At 40.9% G+C, this 23,023-nt stretch overlaps 1 protein-coding gene across 2 annotated transcripts in view; it reads right to left on the reverse strand.

Moving 5' to 3' along the window:
- B4GALNT1 (beta-1,4-N-acetyl-galactosaminyltransferase 1) overlaps positions 1 to 23,023 on the reverse strand; it is a 245,953-nt gene that overhangs the window by 168,648 nt on the left and 54,282 nt on the right. The window contains exon 1 of one of the 2 annotated variants that reach the window (XM_077297770.1): positions 4,560 to 4,650. The exons of the other annotated variant lie outside the window; for it this stretch is intronic. The gene's annotated coding sequence lies outside the window, so the exon portion shown is untranslated. Of the gene's footprint in view, positions 1 to 4,559; positions 4,651 to 23,023 lie in introns of those variants that run through there. 2 annotated transcript variants of the gene reach the window in all.

Raw genomic sequence — 23,023 nt, forward strand, 5'->3', positions numbered from 1 at the left:
TGTGGGAAGAAGAGATAAGAGGGAATCTTGTGAGGATCGGAGGTTGCATGCAGGTAAGTACCGGGAGACCATGTCACAGATGTGTGGAGGAGACAGGTTGTGGATGGCTTTGTATTCCATTGCAAGGGTTTTGAACTGGAGTCTCTGGATGATAGAAAGCCAGTGAAGGGCTTGGCAGGGAGGGGAGGCTGGAGAATAGCGGGGAGACAGGTAGGCCTTAATGTACATCCTTAGATGTTCAGAGCACAGGAAACGCTGTGTCAATGCATGGAGCAATCCCAAAACAGTAGAAAATCCAGCTCCATGAACTTGTGAACAAACCTCTTTCTTTATTCACCAAAAGTGCTCCGCAGAGGGTAAAACAACATCAGCGTAGATAGTTACATGACATGCAACATTGACACATTTCAGGTTACTACGCACCCTTAGTGTCCTCTCCTATAAAATATTGTCTTCACACCATATGCCCTTGTATACTACAACCTCCCATCGTTTCCTTATGAATTATACCCACCACACTGTCCTCTCTTAGAACTATAACCACCACAATATCACCTCCATGCTGCCATGCTGTGTCCTCTCCATAATGTGCCCCCTATTCACACTATTATGCCCTGTGCACGTGGTATCATAACAATAACTACTTTTTTAAATTATACTTTATAATAAAGTATTATAAAGACATACTGATAGGGAATTTAGAATGTGAGCAATCTCAGGGACAGTGATGATAACACTGGTCAACAGCATTTTTGGTGCCAAAGATATTTCATCGAATTTAGGGTATTTTTGGGGTGCTGATTCTGAATATGTCATCAGTTTTGCCAGATTGGCTCAAGTTTTTGAGATTTTTGGTATCTTATTTATAGCACTTGTTGGTAAATGCGACGCATCATCTCATTAATTTCTTTGGATTAGTACTTGAACTGAGCAGTTCTCAATATAGTTTTGTGTTAATTAGTGTTCTAAAAGTTTGTTCATAGCTTGATTTTTGCACTAACTTTATGTTGTTGTCTGTTTTCCAGTGAAAAGCATGAACTCATCAAGAAGAAGTTGTCTTAACGATCCAGACTCATTCTGTTACATTTGTGGTGAATACACACTGCCAAAACATAGAAGAAACATAACAGACTTCGTAAAAAAAGTGTATTTTGCCTATTTTGGGGTTATGCTTGGGGACCAAGACAAGTTTTGGGCACCACACATAGTGTGCAAAGCATGTATCGAATTATTACGAAAATGGAGCAAAGGACAAAGAAAAAGCTTCAAATTTGGTGTTCCAATGGTGTGGAGAGAGCCAAAAAATCATCATGATGACTGTTATTTATGGTAAACACAGGTACAGGCACATCTTCACAATGAGGGACAGGCCTTCTTGCAGATTCCATGTTACTCCCATTTTCGTTTCTAAGGCTACTTTCACACTAGCGTCGGGAACAACCCGTCGCTGTGCGTCGGGCTGACGTTCCCGACGCTAGCGTGGTCTCCGCCGCACAACGGGGGCAGCGGATGCATTTTTCCCACGCATCCGCTGCCCCATTGTGAGGTGCGGGGAAGTGCGGGGAGGTGGGGGCGGAGTTCCGGCCGCGCATGCGCGGTCGGAAAAAGCGGACCGTCGGGAGCAAAAAACGTTACATGTAACGTTTTTTGCTCCCGACGGTCCGCTACCACACGCCCAAGCGTCGCAAAACGGACGCAACGTTTGGCAATGCGTCGCAAATGCGTCGCTAATGTTAGTCTATGACGAAAAAACGTATCCAGCAAGAACTTTTGCTGGATGCGTATTTTCGGCAAAACGACGCATTTGCGACGTATTGCAGTTAACGCTAGTGTGAAAGTAGCCTTATGCTTATTGAATCCTTGCACTTGCACTGCACAGAAATAACAGTCATCATGATGATTTTTTGGCTCTCTCCACACCATTGGAACACCAAATTTGAAGCTTTTTCTTTGTCCTTTGCTCCATTTTCGTAATAATTCGATACATGCTTTGCACACTATGTGTGGTGCCCAAAACTTGTCTTGGTCCCCAAGCATAACCCCAAAATAGGCAAAATACACTTTTTTACGAAGTCTGTTATGTTTCTTCTATGTTTTGGCAGTGTGTATTCACCACAAATGTAACAGAATGAGTCTGGATCGTTAAGACAACTTCTTCTTGATGAGTTCATGCTTTTCACTGGAAAACAGGCAACAACATAAAGTTAGTGCAAAAATCAAGCTATGAACAAACTTTTAGAACACTAATTAACACAAAACTATATTGAGAACTGCTCAGTTCAAGTACTAATCCAAAGAAATTAATGAGATGATGCGTCGCATTTACCAACAAGTGCTATAAATAAGATACCAAAAATGTCAAAAACTTGAGCCAATCTGGCAAAACTGATGACATATTCAGAATCAGCACCCCAAAAATACCCCAAATTCATTAAAATATTTTGGACACCAGAAAAAAAAAATTTTTTTGTTGACCTGTGTAATGTGTGCAAAAACTGTAAAGCGCTGCATAATATGTTAGAGCTATATAAAAATGAAGATTATTATTATTTATTTATTATCTAAAGGGCCACTGTCACCCCCCTCGAGCCGTTATAAACTAAAAGAGCCACCTTGTGCAGCAGTAATGCTGCATTCTAACAAGGTGGCTCTTTTAGTTTCAGGTTCAAGTATACACCAAATAAAGCATTTTTATACTTAGCCACAATTCCTGTCTCTAGCCAGGTAGGCGGGTCCTCACTCCCCAGCTTGACCAGCTCTTCTGCCGTCACTCCAATCTTCCTGCGCTTTCGGCGCCGCCCCCTCAGCGCTGTTATCGTTTCAAAACCGGCGCCTGCGCTGTGTTCTGGTGTCCTGCGCAGACGCACTAAGCTCTGGCCGTCTGACATCCCAGCCAGGCTTGCACACTGCGCCTGCGCGGGCATTGCGGCCACCCACCTTTGGAATCCCCGCCCCGCACTATGTGTTATGCATTATGCACAGTGCGGGGCTGGGATTCCAAAGGTGGGTGGCCGCAATGCCCGCGCAGCATCTGTTACTATTATTAAGAGTGTTTATGTGCTAGGTAAGGGATGAGCTATTAATTTTCAAGAGGATCCACATGAGAGACCATGACCAATAGGTTGAAATTAATTCTTCTAAATTTTAATATTAACATAGTAATTACAATTATTTATAACAATATTAATCATATCACTTAACATTGAGCAGAATTAAATAGACTGACATTCCCTTATATACAGTATGAGCCCCCCACATAACCTATATACAATATGAACCTCCAAATAGCCCCCATATACAGTATTAGCCCCCACATAGCCCCTTATATACAGTATGAGCAATCACATAGCCAACCATACACATTATTACCCCCACATAACTTCCTCCATTCAGTAGGATCCCCCAGATAACCTCGTACATACAACAGTATGAGCCACCAGATAGCCTCCTACAGTATGCGCCCCCACATAGCCTCCTACATTCAGTATGAGCATCCACATAGCCTCTTACTTTCATTATGAACCCCAACAAAGCCTTCCATATACAGTAGTGAATTTGAGGACTTTTCTAGGGAGGCTAGGGATCTTACATATAGGTTTGTCTCTAGGGGATACCCACGACACACAGTGGCTCAAGCCTTCAGAGCCTCAGTCCAGCATCTATGGAGATCACAACCTCGCCAGCCACACACGGGAGTTAATTTCATCACTACATTCAACAATCATTGGCAAGACATTTATAAAATCCTCAATAAGAATTGGGGTATTCGTCATACTGAATCAAGACTCATTCCCTTCATTAGCGAGACACCTAGACTGATTGCCAAAGGAGCAAGGAACCTTCGGGATTCTTTGTGTTCCAGCTACTTCAGGAGACCCTCAATGTCATTAGGTAGGGGAACTAACTTAACAGATACATTTCCGTGTGGGAACTGTACCATTTGTCCCTATGTGGTTCGCAATAGACAAGTGCATGTTGTTTCTCATCCAGATTTTATTTGTACACGATGCTATTCCAACTGCCGGACTATGACTGTCATTTATCTACTTGACTGCGACTGCCCAAAGCTTTATGTTGGTCAAACCAGTCAGGAATTCCGCCGGCCGCTGCAACAACATATGTCCAACATTGCTTCTGCCAAAAAGGACAAAGCCTCGCGTAAGCCAATGACATCTGTGGCATCACATTTTTTTAGAGTTCCACAAAGGTTCCTATAAAAACTTACAAATTATGGTTGTTGATAAAGTTTCCACCTCTATCAAGGAGGCAGCCCCACAGATGAACTCCTAAGAAGGGAATCCAGATGGATTTATAACTTTAACAGTCTGGCCCCAGGAGGTCTAAATGAGGAAATTTTATTTAATGGCTTTTACAAGAAATAATGGTCATCTTTGATTAATTTTTTCTTCATTATTGACTTGTTTTCTTTTTCTTCAATTTGTGTACACTCATTAACAACGGAATGGATCTTCCACCAACGTTCATCACAGTCTCCATGGATATTTCCCTTTGGAAGTATTCCTTTTTGGACCTTTGCTGTATATTTTACATGTACTTACCTTATAATTCGGCTCGGTCTGTCCTCTCTTTTAAATGGTCACATCCATCATGTGCCTCCTTTTTAAATTCCATCCTCTGCCTAATTTCCCTGGTAGCTGTAATATAATCGTTGCAGTTGGTGATTTATCAAGCATTTGTCTTTTGCCTTATTTAGTGCTAAGACTTAGATATTTCCAACTGCTGGACACTGTTTTTTTTTTACACATTCCCTCAGCTCCTCTTTTGAGGTCATGAGGCTCATGAACCTCAATGGAGTGAAATAGTTCTCTTATTATGGTCTGGACATTTTATATTTCCTAGGCCTTTGTATGACCAGCATTTAATAATAAGAGTTCTTTTTGTACATACATGTCTATATGCTAATTTACTGGTATTTCTAATTCTTTGCAATAATATAATCCTTAATTGACAATGGTGTCAATATAAAAAAGATAAAAGATATTTTATTTATTTATTTTTTTCTTCTTGTTTGCAATTCTCTTAATTTGTTTAATAGCCTCTATTGCGCAGGCGCTGAATACTCTTTATTTTTTTGTTTTCTATTAAATGTCACTCAGTTATACAAATTGTGCAAAATCTTTGCAGCGTTCATTCCATTTGTACTGCTGCACAAGCGCATAACATGCACACTACTGATCGGCATATTTACTGCCTGAATGACGGAGTTAACTGTGGCACAGATGAGCAGGTACTATCACCGCCGATCTTCTATGTATTTCTTGTGCGCATGTGCGGTAATGGACACGTGACCCTACGGTCCTGGTGTCCGTCTTGCTTATCAGACTAACTGCACACGCTCTATTGCACGCAGTACATCATTATTGAATATGTATGATGCCCAGCTGATGGATCCCACTATGATATAGGTGTGCAGGTGTCATTGCCGCTGGTCTCCTGTGCTACTTGTGTGCACATGAGGATCGGATATGTGACTTAAGGTCCTGGTGCACACTTGGTTTACTATACTGTTTGTGCATGCCTTATGGGACGTTCAGGCCTATTCCATAAGGTCTTGGGCTTAAACACTCACAGGAGTGGTCATCTGTTTTTGTTTTTATGGCATATATTTCATTGGATGATCACTTGACCGCAAGGTCCTTTTTACCTGTACTTCTCAGAGCATGCTCTACCTCAACATATAGGTCCTTTTATATTGCATCTAAGGATCACTGTTTCGTACCAAGGATATAGGGGTAAGAATGTTTATTTACTCAGTAACCTTAGCAATGTCATGCACTGGTGACCCCAGATGGTCTCTCACACCTGCTTGATTGTCAATTTACTCAATTACTTTGACTATATAAAGCGGACAAGCTTTCTTTTCCCTCACTTACCACTGAGGAAGCCACACTGTGTGGCGATACGCATTGGGTTTCTCCCCCTCCTCTATGATGTGACCGGGTTACTCTCTTTCACCAGGTTCCAACAGGTCTTATGCAGCCTTAATCTTTCTTTTCCCTCCTTTAACCCTCTGTAGAGGGTTATTTATCTTTTTTGACCATCTTTCAAGAATGCTGAACTGCTTTTAGGGGGGTTATAAGCTTTATTTACTTAATCATTATTATTATTTTGCTACATTTTGTGAGTCTGCAGGCTTTATCCTGTTGAGTTATTTTTGTCTTTGGTACCACAATTGTATTTTGTCATCACATTTGCTGCTATCTGTTGATTTGCAGGATTTATCCAGGTGAGCCTCATTAGCTCTGGTTACCATCCTGAGTAGCCTAGTGTGTTTTATCATATGAGCCCCCACATAGCCTCATATATACAGCATGAGACATGACATAGCCTCCCATAAACAGTATAAGCACCACACAGCCTCTCATAAAGAGTATGAGCCCCCACATTGCCTCCCATAAACAGTATGAGCCCCCACATTGCTTCCCATATACAATATGAGCCCCCACATTGCTTCCCATAAACAGTATGACCCCCACATTGCCTCCCATATACAGTATAAGCCCCCACATAGCTTCCTATATACAGTATGAGCCCCACATAGCCTCCTACATACAATATGACCCCTGCATAACCTCCAATATACAGTATGAGCCCCACATAGTCTCTTACATACATCATGTGCCCCATATAGCCTCTGATAAACAGCATGTGCTCCACATAGCCTCACTATATACAGTATGAGACCCACATATAGCCTTCAATATACAGTATAAGCCCCCAAATGGCCTCCTATATAGAGTATGGGCCCCCACATAGCCTGAATATATATAGTGTGAACCTCCAAATATACAGTGTGAGCCCCCACATAGCCTCCAGTATACATACAAATATCCCATACACATGAAAAAAAAAAACCACCACATATTTACCTCGCTCCTGTTTCTCCAGCGCTCTGCTCCTGTCTCCTAAGCACTGAGTCTCGGCAGCAGCGCAAAGTCATCTCGCTGATTAGTGGAAGATGGAGCTAGTGGTCCTGTCCTCCACCAATGTATCCACCACTGTCTGCATCATGAGGATGTAGATAGCGTTAACAGCGGATGGGCGGTGGGCGGCTGCAGATGGGCGGTGGGTGGCTTTGGATGGGAGGCTGGCTGGGGAGGGCATGCTGTATCCCATGGGCCACTGTTTCAGCCCTTTGGCTGTCTCAGCTGCTGGCCAATCTGTGCCCAAGTGTGTGCTAGGTGACTTACTGTAAAGGCTCATGGATAATGAAATACTGTAGATAATGCTGCTCAATTTTAATTTTCACTTTTTTTGCGTGTGGTCTATAATAATCTATCCGTTATTTTATTTATTTTTATTAAAAAAAGTTACTTTCTTATACAAACAATTTTGCAAATAGTTGCTGAAGATGCAACACCATACATAACATGATGAAACGCATTGTAAGTGCTACGTGATATATATAGTACATGACATGTGTCATCTGTGATTCCTCACAGTGCTACAAGTAGTAAAAATAATCCAGTTTCACAGTTAAAATTGTAAATTGAATAGCAGTAAGTGCTCTTGCTTTCTTGTCACATCTACTGTTTTTCTATTTCTAGCATACTTGCAGTTTATAGGATGAATGCCCTTCTTGTTAGCTACTTGTTTGAATATGCATTCTTGACAATGTAGCGATTCATAAAAGTAACAGTATCTTATTGTTACAATAATTGAATACACCAATAGATATAATAAAAGTAAAACATACCCAATTTTTCATCAGTGTTTCCTAACTTGTACAAATACTGTAACATCTATAAACCAATAATCCCAATTTCTCAAAAGACTAGAGTCTGAAATCTTCATAAAAAGACATTATTTTTTTTTACATTTCTGGTTCAGATTATTTAAAGTAAGGAAAGATTCACAAGCAGATTGTGGACAGCGCTATAGAGCCTGCATAGGTAACAGATGGACCTGGGCCCAGTTGTTATATAATAAAAAAAAAAAAACAGTATGAAGCTCACCCAATTATTTAGGACGGGAGATCCCTGACTGATAGGATCTCTTCTGTGTTTGAAACCTGATTATACTGCTGTTTTACTGCCCTCCCTCTTCATTGATGTAGTAATTATGATCATTTGCTGACCCTCTAAGGGTATGTTTCCACGGTCAGGAAACGCTGCATTTTAAGTGTATTCCGCATTTCTTGTGCAAATGTTGCATTTTTTTGCGCGAAAAAATCGCATCGCGGAAAAAAAAGCAACATGTTCATTAAATATGCGGAATTGCGGGGATTCCGCACACCTAGGAGTGTATTGATCTGCTTACTTCCCGCACGGGGCTGTGAACACCATGCAGGAAGTAAGCGGATCATGTGCGGTTGGTACCCAGGGTGGAGGAGAGGAGACTCTCCTCCACGGACTGGGCACCATATAATTGGTCAAAAAAAAGAATTAAAATAAAAAATAGTCATATACTCACCATCGATGGCCCCGCCCCCTGGAGTGTTCCCGCCTCTCTGCGCTGCATGCTGCCGCTTCCGTTCCTATAGATGGTGTGGTGAAGGACCTGCGATGACGTCGCTGTCTTGTGATTGGTCGCGTGACCGCTCACGTGACCGCGACGTCATCTAAGGTCCTGCACCTTGGTGTATTTATAGAAACGGACGCCGCTGAGGAGATCGGCTGTCTGCAGAGGGTGAGTATAACCATTTTTTAATTTTTTTATTATTTTTAACATGATATCTTTTTACTATTCATGCTGCATAAGCAGCATCTATAGTAAAAAGTTGGTCACACTTGTCAAACACTATGTTTGACAAGTGTGACCAACCTGTCAGTCAGTTTTCCAAGCGATGCTACAGATCTTGCAAAATGCTAAAAAAACGGGGAAAAAAATGCAAAAAAAAAAGGCGGATTTCTTGCAGAAAATTTCCGGTTTTCTTCAGGAAATTTCTGCAAGAAATCCTGACGTGTGCACATACGCTTAATCAAGATTTTTATGTTGAACTAGCCACAGGATGTAATAGCGGCTGCAGAGTGAAATAGATGGGTTTGTAATGTGACACAGCTAAAGTCAGCTGCACTTCCCTTCCCGCTACAATGCCTCATGAGGGAGGTTAGACCTGAAGGTTAGGGCTGTATCCTTATGTTTTATGCACTAAGGCTATGTGCACACGTAGGAAAAAGAGGTGCAGAATTTTCTGCACAAAATCCGCATGTCCTGGCAGAATCCGCAGCCGCGGATTTGCCGCGGTTTTTATGCGGATTTTGTGCGTTTTTTATGCGGAATTGCTGCAGATGTTCTGCGGTTTTTGCCACTGCGGATTTTTAACATGGAGGGGTGCAGAAATTCTGCAGATCCGCACAAAAGAACTGACATGCACTTCTTTGAAATCTGCAGCAATTCCGCACTGATTTTTTTTTTTTCCCATTCACTAACATTGTACTGTACATCACAGTGCGGATCTGCAGCGTTTCTGCGCGGTAAAATCCGCTGCGGATCCACAGCAAATCCACATCGTGTGCACATACCCTTAGAAACCGGCTTTATGCTTTTGTGGGGGCATATTCCTTCTCCTAAATGTTGTAGCCTACTGGTGATTGATCAGCATAAAAAAGGGGAGAGAAGTACACATCCCCAGAGAAAACTCTAAGATAACATCCACTGGACTTACCAAATATTAACTCACTAGGCTTCAAATAGCTTGATTGCTAATATCACCACAATGGAGAGGAGACATAAAAATTTCAAATGGAAGATGCCTCAAACCTCAGTAATTTAAAATCGCCTCTGTGTATATGCTGTTCGTGACATAAAAGTGGCATTTCTTCTCCTATATTGACAGAGATTTGTTGTCTAAAAATTGTTTCGTTATCCCAGTTATGAAAAACATAAAACTAAGGTCAGTCTTTGATACTAATTAGTATAGTCACCTCCAATAAGAGAGCACACACCTTTCCTCAAATGTGGATGAAATTCAAAGTCACTGGCTACTACCTATTTGGGAGCTGTTTATTTTGCAGCCTGATAATAAGATCTAAGGACTCTTCTAATTCCCTGGATAGGGATATATGGTGTATTAGGCACTTTCCTGACTTCGGATATATACTCTCACCAAAGTTAACGCTTAAGAAGCTGGATAAAACAATGTAATCTTTATTTATACCATTAACAACATCAATAAAACCACATAAAATAGTACATATATAGATAGGGGAAAAGAATCAAGTACAGGAAGGGGCCGGCAGGTATGGCTGAAAAGGTGGCTAGATTAACATCTAATACAACCCCGAGTAGTATTAGTTAGTATCACAAACAGAATATATCAACAAACAAACTCAAAACACATTGAATAGTTATATACATATATATTTCTCACTAATCAGTTAATCCAAACTGCAGACGGTAGTGGTCAAGCATCATATATAAAGTGCACTCGTATAATAGTAGTAATGTGGAAACAACCACTAAGGCCGGAGACACACTGGTGCGAGATACGGCCGAGTCTCGCTGGTTAAAAGCAAGCTGTGGCACCGGCATTCCGGAGCGGAGCGTGCAGCTGCATAGCAATACATGGAGCCGCACGCTCCGCTCCGGAGTGCCGGTGCCACAGCTTGCTTTTAACCACCGAGACTCGGCCGTATCTCGCACCAGTGTGTCTCCGGCCTAACAAGTAAAATCACAAGGTAAACAGGGTGCCGGGGCACATCCGCCCGCAGTATTGGAAAATATCACTGTAGAAAACAATGTGTGAGTGCACAGGGTGTGGTGGGTCCCTGGCTGCTGGCTTCCATTAGGTAAATACAACCCATGGTCACACATTGTTTTCTACAGTGATATTTTCCAATACTGCGGGCGGATGTGCCCCGGCACCCTGTTTACCTTGTGATTTTACTTGTTAGTGGTTGTTTCCACATTACTACTATTATACGAGTGCACTTTATATATGATGCTTGACCACTACCGTCTGCAGTTTGGATTAACTAATTAGTGAGAAATATATATATATATATATATATATATATATATATATATAACTATTCAATGTGTTTTGAGTTTGTTTGTTGATATTTTCTGTTTGTGATCCTAACTAATACTACTCAGGGTTGTATTAGATGTTAATCTAGCCACCTTTTCAGCCATACCTGCCGGTCCCTTCCTGTACTTGATTCTTTTCCCCTATCTATATATGTACTATTTTATGTGGTTTTATTGATGTTGTTAATGGTATAAATAAAGTTTTATCTAGCTTCTTAAGAGTTAACTTTGGTGAGATTATTAGATATCATTTTTTTTCTGGTATATATTATTGAGATGATCTATTGGTGTGTTCGGATATATACTTCAAGATGTCATTACCAAAAAATGTGTATCAGGAAAATGATACAGCCACTAAGATTGAGAAATTCCACACAGCAAAGCTCCATCAGCTCAGGAGAGGAAATGCTTTTTTTGCACAAACAACAAATACGTAGAGGTGATTTGGTGGCATCTGCCATTGATGTTGGACCTACAAAGTAGTAATCTGGATATTCTTTTTCTAAGAGAAGAATCATTATTTATTATATAACGGCCTTCGGCTCGATCTCGAGCCATAGCGACTTGATGGATGAACGATCTGTAAGAAGTTCGATCTTGAACAAGCCTAAATAGGTCCACCAGGGTCTGCTCTGCCATTATATTGATAGTATCAAGCCATCAGGTTGATTGTCTTCCTCTTCGCCTTGTTCATTCTATTCTTTTGATTATGATGTTCTTTGTTATGATCCGGTGACCTTGGAGCCGCATAAAACTTTCTCAGGAATAGGTGGAAACTGTACTAACCGCAAATCCTGAACTAACACCGCAACTAGAAGTAGCCGTGGGGTGTGCCTAACAAACCCTAGACACCTCGACACAGCCGGAGGACTAAATACCCCTATAGATGGAAATAGGAATACTACCTTGCCTCAGAGCAGAACCCCAAAGGATAGGCAGCCCCCCACAAATAATGACTGTGAGTAGGAGAAGAAAAGACACACGCAGGTAGGAAACAGGATTTAGCAAAAGAGGCCACTCTAGCTAAATAGGAAAGGATAGGACAGAATACTAGGCGGTCAGTAAAAAACCCTTCCAAAAATATCCACCGCAGATAATACAAAAATTCCACAATCTAACTAAAGACGTGGAAAGAATATCTGCAACCCCAGAGAATCCAACAAGACTGAGAAAATACTGACACAATCTAAGCTGGACAAAAAAACACAAAAGAATAGCACTGAATTATGAAGCACACAGCATGTGTGCCACAGAAACAAAACCAGACACTTATCTTTGCTGATTAGGCAGAAAGGCAGGAGAAACCAGGCAGAGGTCCAACACCTCCCAACAACAATTGGCAACTGGCAAGGACTAATGAATCCTGCACACCTAAATACCCCAGTCAGAACTGCAATCAGCAGACACACCTGACCAGGCCTGCAACCCAGGGACCACTGCATTACCACCTACTACCACCGGAGGGAACCCAAAAGCAGAATTCACAACAGTTCTTGTCCAATGATTGCTCTCTTTGTTTGATTTGTCCAAAGTAGGCAAGTCAGCAAGCCGTAGCTTGGTGATCCTTACTTCAAGTGACATGTCTGACTTCATTTGTTCCAAAACTGATTTGTTTGTAAAGATGGGCGAACCCAAACAGCAAAGTTCGGCATCCATATCGAACACCTACTGTTGGGCACGGACACCGAACACAAAGTTCAACAGGAAGTTCGTGCTACTGTACGCGTTTGGCCCCTTGAACACCAGGTGTTTGTCGTGCTGTCATGTGCACGACAGCGCGGCAAACACTGTTTATGACTGGCGGTAAAATCATTACCGCCGGTCAGACAGCCGCGGTTCCCACGCTGTCAAATGACAACATGAGCGCTCAGCTGTGATCGGAGGTAAAACCTTTAGGCTATGTGCACACGTTGCGGATTTTGCTGCGGATCTGCAGCGGATCTGCAGCTGTGGGTCCGCAGCAGCTTTCCATGCGTTTACAGTACAATGTAAAGCTATGGAAAACGCATTCCGCAGTGCCCATGCTGCGGAAAAAAACGTGCGGAAACGCTGTGGGTTACATTCCACAGCATGTCAATTCTTTGAGCGGATTCCGCTGCGGTTTACACCTGCTCCTCTATAGGAATCTGCAGGTGTAAAACCGCAGGTGGAATCCGCACAAATTCCGCATAAAAACCGCTGTAAATTCGCAGGTAAAACGCAGTGCCTTTTACCCACAGATTTCTGAAATCCACTGCGGAAAAATCCGCAGCCCTAAAAAATACGTGTACACATACCCTTATCTCAGATCACTGGCGTCAGCTAATGGGCTATTACTCCCATCAGCCTACGCCTGCTGCCGCTAATAACAGTGAGAGCAGGCAGCGGCTAATGGGAGTATTCATCAGCCAGTGCCTGCGCTCTAAATAAATAATTTAAAATAACAGCATGGGTTCCCCTGTATTTTTGAAAACCAGCAAGACAAAACTGATAGTTGGAGACTGCAACCTGATGAGGTCGCCGCTGCTCACTGATACTGTGCTCACAGTGGCTCATTCCTCAGTGGGTCTCAGCCTGGACGATCGCATGTTGGCACCGTCCAGGAAGAAAACTATATATCCCAAGACACTGACTACGGTGTGGGACAGAACGTCAGACAGGTAAGGGATATTGTTTTTTATTTTTGTTTTATTACATGAGACGAGGAATTCTATGCTGAGTATAACTGTGTTTGTTATTTTCAAATAAAAAATAATAATCTTTATTTATATAGCGCTAACATATTCCATCGCGCTTTACAGTTTAACAGTTCATACACAAGTCATAAGTAACAACGTTCAAAATAATACAATAATTAAAGCAAAATAAGACGACCCAGCTCGTGAGAGTTTACAATGTACAATGAGGTGGGGAAGACACAAAGTACAGGTGCTTATTATGGGGGAACCCATGCCGTGTTTTTTAAATTATTTATTTAGACCGCAGGCGCCGACTGATGAATTTTCCCATCAGCCGCCAACTGCTCTCACTGTTATATAAGCAGGTGTCGGCTGATGGGAGTAGTAGTTCCATCAGCTGACGCCAGTGACTGGAATTAAACCTTTTACCTCCGATCACAGCTGCGGGCTCACGCTGTCATTTGACAGCGTGGGAACCGCAGCTGTCTGGCTGATTAGAAGAAATGTTTGCAGCGCTGTCATGCACATGACACTATTATTATTATTATTATTATATTATTATCCACTATTATTATACATTAAGGTCTGGAGAGATCTCAGAGAATAGTAAACCTCTTAATGTTACTTGGTGTACTAATTTGGACAGAATTTATTTTGGAACCAAATAGTGTTTGTCAGCTGATTCAAGTGAATCTGACCAAAACAAATGTTTGGAAACCCACTCATCTTTGTTAGAATTTATTTTATCTTTTGCAACTTCTCTTTCCAGCCGTAAAAGCCTTTTTAGAAGTTTTTCTACAGTTGTATCTGTTTTAAAGAATGTGGTATTGAACACAAGGCTCAAATCTACAATGACATACAAAGCCATCCACAACCTGTCTCCTCCATACATCTGTGACATGGTCTCCCGGTACCTACCTGCACGCAACCTCCGATCCTCTCAAGATCTCCTTCTCTACTCCTGTCTCATCTCTTCTTCCCATAACCGCATCCAAGACTTCTCCCGTGCTTCCCCCATACTATGGAACTCTATACCCCAACACATCAGGCTCTCACTTACCATAGAAACCTTCAAAAAGAACCTGAAGACTCACCTCTTCCGACAAGCCTACAATCTGCAGTGATCCTGAACCGCCGCACAACCAGCTCTACCCTCTCCTAGTGTATCCTCACCCATCCCCTGCAGACTGTGAGCCCTCGTGGACAGGGTCCTCCCTCCTTATGTACCTGTATGCCTTGCTTTCTTTGCTCATGTTTAATTGTATTTGTCGATTTTTGCCCCCTTTTCCCATGTAAAGCGCCATGGAATAAATGGCGCTATAAAACTGTATTATAATAATAATAATAAAAATAATACAGGAAACATGATACTTGCACAGAAATGTCAACTTTGTGGCTTTTTAAGTCTACTCCATTCGGACAATGCTAACATAATCAGAGACTGCAAGTTAGCTACCGTACTCAATTTCCTAATGCTGAGCATGTACTTTTGACTCTAGTTCTCTAGATCATGTTTTTTCCTGCCATTGGAGATATAAGTAGGAAGTATTTTCCAATGTAAAACTCTGATAGTAGGCTTCTATGTATGCCACGCCATACATTATTACTGACTTCCATTGGAAACAAAATATTTACCATGCAGGTTTTTGTTTTTTTTGCTGTATCCTTTTAAAGTGCAGCAGACTATCAGACAACACTTTTATAAAATGTAAAAAAATATGCGTATGTATAAAAGACTCTGGTACACCATAAGGGCACATATTTGACATCCATCTGATGGAAGGCACCATATGGATATGTTGCCATAAGAGCCTGGAAATAGCTTGTCATTGATAGCCCAATGTGCAAGAAAGAATATGCTCTGCCAAACAGTGATGCTCTAAAATGACCCTCCAGTTCAGGGACCAAATATACAGATTCCAAAGCCGTAATTTTTTATGACACTTGCCCTTGCGGAAAGATACATGTTGGGCTCACCACCAGACAATTGAAAGTGCGAGTCTGTGAACATGTTCTTGGTATTTCTGCTGCTCTAAGCGAAACAGATATTTCTGCTATGAAAACGATCCCCAAACATAAATGATTGCAATAGTTCTCTTTTCAAGATCCGTGGCATTGATATGATCACCCCTCCATCAGGGTGCGGCAAAATCAGCAAAATTCTTGCCCAACATGAGACCAGGTGAATATGGGCCCTTGGCAATGTCCATCCCCTCGGTCTCAATGAGGATATTAGTTATGCCCCTTTTCTCTGACCAGCCATATGTCATCTGGCTTGGTTTCTCTGTTAATTGTAATATTTGTATTTTCCATGTTTTAAATAATGTATTTTATCCTTATTGGCTCAATCCATACACTTATCTTATTATTCATGACCATCTTCATGGAAGAATTGAATTCTTGCATTATTTTTTTCATTCGGACACATGGAGACTTCTGTCCACAGTTTTCCCTCCCCCCACTTTATACACTACTCTTAGCACTCATTAATGATATATTAATCATGACTTTTGGCTGTATAGCAGGTTGATATAGCTATTATCTACATTTTATTGTCAACTTTTATTTGTCATCACTGATCTGGATACATACAGTATGTGCTAATTGTTTTTATTATTTATCTTATTATGTTTATCTCTTATTGTGTTTATTTTATTCAAGATTATAGTCATATCAGTTATATATATATATTTATATTATTACTCTTTTATTCTCACTATTAATTTCCCCTTTTACACTCGCATTTTTATATAGATACTTTTTACATTACAAATTCACTGAAAATTAGTGTTTTCTAATTCTCATATAGTCATCTCCCCTCTTCATTATTCTTCCTTACATATTGTCACTTTATGACCAGCTAGTAATATTACATCGCAACACTTTCCTCACAATCACCCAGTGACATCACTCATCCACATATTCACAAGGTGGCATGCATGCGCATTAGGGTGTTTAATTTTTCCGAAGTTATGATTTTCTTATGACTTTGCTTGAATCCTTGGTCTAAGTCATCTAAAAGATCCATGTAAAAAAATTTAGCGAAATCGATTAATATTTAAGGGTTGCACACTTTGATCACTTTTATCTTAAAGTACTGAAATTCATGAAAATGTATCATCAGCATCACACTAATGTGTATGTTGTGTTTCTATTATGTTTTGCAGGTAGTTAAACTGAAAATGAGTACTAGAAAGGGAATTACTTGAAAAGGTGCCTGGTGGTGAATTTTTGGGAGCTCGACTCCCTTCCAAGGAACAAGTGCTTTTAGTTTTTATTTACCATCACAAGGAAATGAAAGAAACACTCTCATGTGCTGCTAAATCCACAAGTATTAAACTACAGGGAGTGTGGAAGAAAGTAAGTATCCCTGTCATGACAGAGGAGAATATCTGAACTCGTATACAGAAGTTATACAAGGAATATCAACATCTGGGTAAAGAGAAATCAAGAAACACTGACAAAGCAAATATGAAGCGGCAGATTTGTAAAGGTGATCTTGTTGAGCTATTTGATATTGCCAGGCAAAATGTGATGTCCATGAATAGCGTACTAGAAGACGATAAAGCATTCCTTAAGTCACAAAGAGAGGATCGTATGAGTTCATCAATGAGTGGTGTAGATAAGGTTCTTGCCTCACAATTTAAAAAGAAGAAAATAAATACAGAAAAAAAGGAGGCATACAAGATGAAACATTATAAAGAAATCGCCAAAATGAAGAAGACAGTTATAGTGGAGCACTCAGTCTCATCTCCATCATCATCAATTCACGAAGAGGATGAATTTTCTGCACCACCAGTGAAAAAATCTTGTGCAGGTCGTAGATTAAAACTTCTTGATCACACACTCACGGCTACATGGGATCAAGAACAACTCTCCATTCGACAAGCAAGTACTTCATTTATTGCAACTGCAAAAAGCCTTGGTCATGATGTTTCATGCATTTCCATATGTCCATCTACCGTTTTCCGAGCTCGGGCGATTAACAGAAGACAAATGGCTGAGAACATGGAAAAGTCACAGTTTGAAAATCCTCCTCATTTAGTCTTACATAGGGATAGTAAATTGTTGCCTTCGGTTGCCTGTGGGAGTGTCAAAACTCTAGAAGATAGAGTTATTGTTCTTATAACTGGAAAATATTTTGAGCATTTACTTGGCGTACCTGTTGCCCAGAAAGGTACTGGTGAGCTAATGGCTGAAGTTGTTATTCAGGAGGTGGACCGATTCGTTCTACGTGACTGTATCATTGGTATATCTTTCAATACAACTGCATCTAATACAGGAATGATCCAAGGAGCATAATCAGAATTGAAACTGAACTTGGGCAACCATTGTTGTGGTCACACCCACTAATTAATCTTGAAAGGAGTGTTTGGTAACTGTTGTAACATCCCATCAAGTTGTCCTGACATCCAGATTCTCTGAAAGTTCCAAAATCAGTGGAATTCAGTTGATAAGAAGTCCTATTCCACGATGTTAGATGAAGAAAATCCCATTCAAGGTTTTCTAGATGAACAACGTGCGAAAATGGTGGACTACCTCAACAATGTCTTGAAAGATGGCAGTCATCCAAGAGAAGATTACAAAGAGCTATTACAACTATCACTTCTATATCTTGAAGGTTGGGATGAAAACAATTTCAAATATAGGGTTGCAGAGGCTCTGACTGAAGCAAGGTGGATAGCAAAGGCCATATATGTACTCAAAATTGTGCTATTCACTAAACAATTGCATATTTCTACCGAATTGAAAGGAATAAGAAAAGTAGCACATTTTGTCTGTCTAATATATGTCCGCTTTTGGCACTAGGCAGTTGTAAGTCGATGGGCTCCAAAGAATGATTTGGAGATACTACAGCTTTTGCAATATTTTCCAGATAAAGATGTCAGAGAAAGTGCCCTCACAGTGGCTAAGAGACACATTTGGTATCTGTCAGAAACTAACATAGGATTGGCATTTTTGGATGAACGTATCGGTCAGGCTGAGAAGGATAAGATGTTTGAAAATTTAAGAATGAAACCTGCAAAGAAAAAGGAACTGAAACGGTTGTAAGGTAAAAACCTAGTTTTTGAAGGAAAAGACCTCAGCGATTTTGTTACAAGTAAAACAAAGACATTCTTTGAATTGTTTGGGATCCACGACGTAGAAGAATATTGCAGTGATACACTAAGAAGCTCCGTCAATGCTCTTAAGATGGTGAATGACACCACAGAAAGGGGCATTGCTCTGATAAAGAAGTTTATAATTCAATCAGAGATGAACAACAGAAACAGTTCTTGTTAAAAGTTGTCGAGTATCATAGAAAAGCCGTCACCAAGCGAACAAAAGAAGGAGTTGCATCTTTCACAGCACATTCGTGTAAATCATTTAATACATATGATACTGCCTATCAATGTTACTGCTTATTGTCTCTATTATTCTAAGTTTTTAATTGTTTGAATTTCTAATAAAAAATACTTAACATTGAAAATCTGTTTTTTTCGTACTTTTATTAAACTGATAAAAGTGTGCAACCTCTAAATATTGTTTGATCGTCTTGAAATTAGGCATATATACTTTTTACATTAGTGAGACTCGGGGCGTAAGTAAAGTCTGCAAAAATTTGACATTTTAATTTTTACCATACAAAATGAAACACCCTAATGCGCATCCATCCTCTCGGACTTTCCTGACTGGCTGCGTCTCTATGTTCTCTTGTTCTCTGTGATGTCGGGTCATGTGGGTTACCCACATGATGCTGACGTCGTAGATCACATGACATGGATTTTTGGACTTGCTTTGCTCCGTCATGCATCACACCACGCCCCCTTCAAAACTACTGGTCACTTGGTACACATCTTCCTTCCAGCTGATAAACTCCCGTGAGGCGTGATGTGTTATACCGCTCACCCCTTACGATCGGCCGACACCACTTTTTAAACCCATACCTCCTTTGATGATGCTACCCCCTGAGGAAGATACCCTTAAAATGCGCTTCAGGGTGGGCAGCACGCTTAGATACATAATGTGTTTCTACTATTACGGTTGCACAATGCAATGCACAGGCTTACATGATGTGTGACCCCCTATTTTCTTGTTGAAAAGTTATTTTAATACACCTTTTACATATTGCACGAGTGCCACTTCTTTGTTGTACGTTCGTCACCTCCTTGATTTTGGAATAAACTATGTATAGCAATTACTTTGATTCCGGACTTTTAGTTGATTCATTTTTCCTTGTTTCTAGTATTTGGACTGGGTCAGGAAGTGCAGGGTAACTTCTGATTGTGTCTATATCTTTTAGTTCGCATCTATATTTGTCTTATTTTTGGTATGTGCCTTTATCCTCTGCTGTGTCAGTAGCAACGTCTTTATATTTGCTCCTCGCACTTGATTCACTCCCTCCTTTGATTCTGTGACCTGTCTCCCTTCTGTTCACACCTTGTATCTTTCATGTGCAATTAAATGTGTATAAATCTGGAGCCTTGGACAATGCATGCAGCTCTATCAAATGCATATAATGACTCTGTTGTCTGGTGTCCCGGGACCAGGGGCTCTTTCCCTGTCCTTAACGTTAGGGATGCCCTAGCTCGTCCTGTTCTCCAGATTACTTCTGATAGTGAAGAGTCCAGGGTCACATACCTTGCCTTAGATCCTAAATCTGCCCTGAGTCTGTACCCTTCCCCCACCCAGGAAAGAGGGGAGTAGTGGTGTACCATAATAAACCAACCACACTAACAAGGTAATATAAACAGGGATAAAAGAAAATACCAATCATCAAAATATACTCACACAAGCAACAGTGGTAAACACCGGGGAGTAAAGGATGGTGTTAAACCAAAGTAGTAGTGTTAAACCTAGCAATAGTCACAGATAAATCCACCATTCACTTACTCTAATAACCAACAACACCCTCTAGCCATGAAGCAAAAGCTAATTCTGACAATGAGTGCTAGCAAGGACCCAGATTATATAAGAGATGGAAGTGGCTACCAGTGCACAGCTGAGAGCCTTAGCTCCAGAAGCTCTCAACAGAGCAGATTAATCCCTGTGATGCCAAAAGAAATTTCCAATGTTTTATACGAAGGTGAAGTGTTTCTAAACAGTGCAGTAGTAGGAGAAATCAGACTCTGTGGTCTTCTGGCTCTTCTCTGTTGAGGTAAACCTGTGACAGTACCCCCCTTCTATGAGGGACCTCCAGAACCTCAGATCCTGGTTTATCTGGGTCTGCCACGTGAAAAGACCTGATCAGCCTGGCCACAAGGACGTCAGATGCTGGTACCCACATCCTCTCTTCAAGACCATATCCCTTCCAGTTTACCAGATACTAAATCGACCAACGGACTAAGCAAGAATCAATGCTCTTTGCTATTTGAAAATCTAAATTTCTATCCACAATGACAGGAGATGGCAGTAGCGGTGATGGTACAGAGGACGCAATGTATTTTTTGAGTAGAGGTTGATGAAACATATTATGGATTCTAAAGATGGGCGGCAAAGCAAGGCGGAATGCTACGGGATTGACAACGGCCACAATCTTATAATGACCGATGAACCTGAGACCCAGTTTCCAAGAGGGAACCTTCAACTTAAAGTTCCTTGAGGACATCCACACCAAGTCACCAACACACAGGTCGGGACCCACCAAACGTCTTCCATCAGCCACACTCTTATATTTGGACCCCATCTACCTCAAATTATCAATAACCCCTTGCCACACAGACGTAAGTGATGATGAAAACCATTCCTTTTCAGGTATTCCAGTAGAACAAGTCCTGTTAAATGAGCTGAACTGATGGTGAAACCCGTATGCCTTGCAAAACGGGATTTACCAGTAGACTCATTGGACTCATGACAACGATTATTTACTGCAAATTTAGCTAGAGGTAAATAGGTAACCCAATCCTCCTGATTCTCAGACACAAAACACCTAAGTCTCAAGATTCTGGTCAACCTGTTCAGTTTGTCCATTAGACTGTGGGTGAAATGCTGAAGAGAACGACAGATGGATCCCCAAATAAGTGCAAAATGCCCTCCAAAATATGGAAATAAACTGAATCCCTTGGTTCTTCAACTATATCAATAGTAAAAAAAATCAAAAGTCAAAGTGTAGGCCCCTTAAAAAATTGTGAGGAAAGAATAGCTGTAGATGACGAGGAAAAAGCTAATATATTAAACACCTTCTACTCCACAGTATTCACGGTGGAAAATGAAATACTAGGTGAAATGCCAAGAGACAAAGAAAACCCTATATTAACGGTCACCAATCTAACACAAGAAGAGGTGCGAAACCGGCAAAATAAGATTAAAATAGATAAATCTCCGGGTCTGGATGGCATACACCCATGAGTACTATGAGAATATAAGTAATGTAATAGACAAACCATTATTTCTTATATTTAGGGACTCTATAGCGACGGGGTCTGTTCCACAGGACTGGCGCATAGCAAATGTGGTACCAATATTCAAAAAGGACTCTAAAAGTGAACCTGGAAATTATAGGCCAGTAAGTTTCACCTCTATTGTTGGTAAAATATTTGAAGGGTTTCTGAGGGATGTTATTCTGGATTATTTCAATGAGAATAACTGTTTAACTCCATATCAGCATAGGTTTATGAGGAATCACTCCTGTCAAACCAATCTAATCAGTTTTTATGAAGAGGTAAGCTATAGACTGGACCAAGGTGAGTCATTGGACATAGTATATCTTGATTTTTCCAAAGCGTTTGATACCATGCCACACAAGAGGTTGGTACACAAAATGAGAATGCTTGGTCTGGGGGAAAATGTGTGCAAATGGGTAAGTAACTGGCTTAGTGATAGAAAGCAGAGGGTGGTTGTAAATGGTATATTCTCTAACTGGATCCCTGTGACCAGTGGGGTACCGCAGGAGTCGGTGTTGGTACCTATTCTTTTCAACATACTTATTATCAATCTGGTAGAAGGTTTACACAGTAAAATATCGATGTTTGCAGTTGATACAAAACTATGTAAAGCAGTCAATACAAGAAAAGATAGTATTTTGCTACGGATGGATCTGGATAAGATGGAAACTTGGGCTGAGAGGCGGTTAAACAATGATAAATGTAAGGTTATACACATGGGAAGAAGGAATCAATATCACCATTACACACTGAACGGGAAACCACTGGGTAAATCTGACATGGAGAAGGACTTGGGGATCCTAGTTAATGATAAACTTACCTGGAGCAGCCAGGCAGCGGCTGCCAAGGCAAACAGGATCATGGGATGCATTATAAGAGGTCTGGATACACATGATGAAAGCATTATATTGCCTCTGTATAAATCCCTGGTTAGACCGCACATGGAGTACTGTTTCCTGTTTTGGGCACCGGTGCTCAGGAAGGATATAATGGAACTAGAGCGAGTACAAA

Source organism: Ranitomeya variabilis, chromosome 3 (assembly GCF_051348905.1).
Source record: "Ranitomeya variabilis isolate aRanVar5 chromosome 3, aRanVar5.hap1, whole genome shotgun sequence".
Classification (NCBI taxonomy): domain Eukaryota; kingdom Metazoa; phylum Chordata; class Amphibia; order Anura; family Dendrobatidae; genus Ranitomeya; species Ranitomeya variabilis.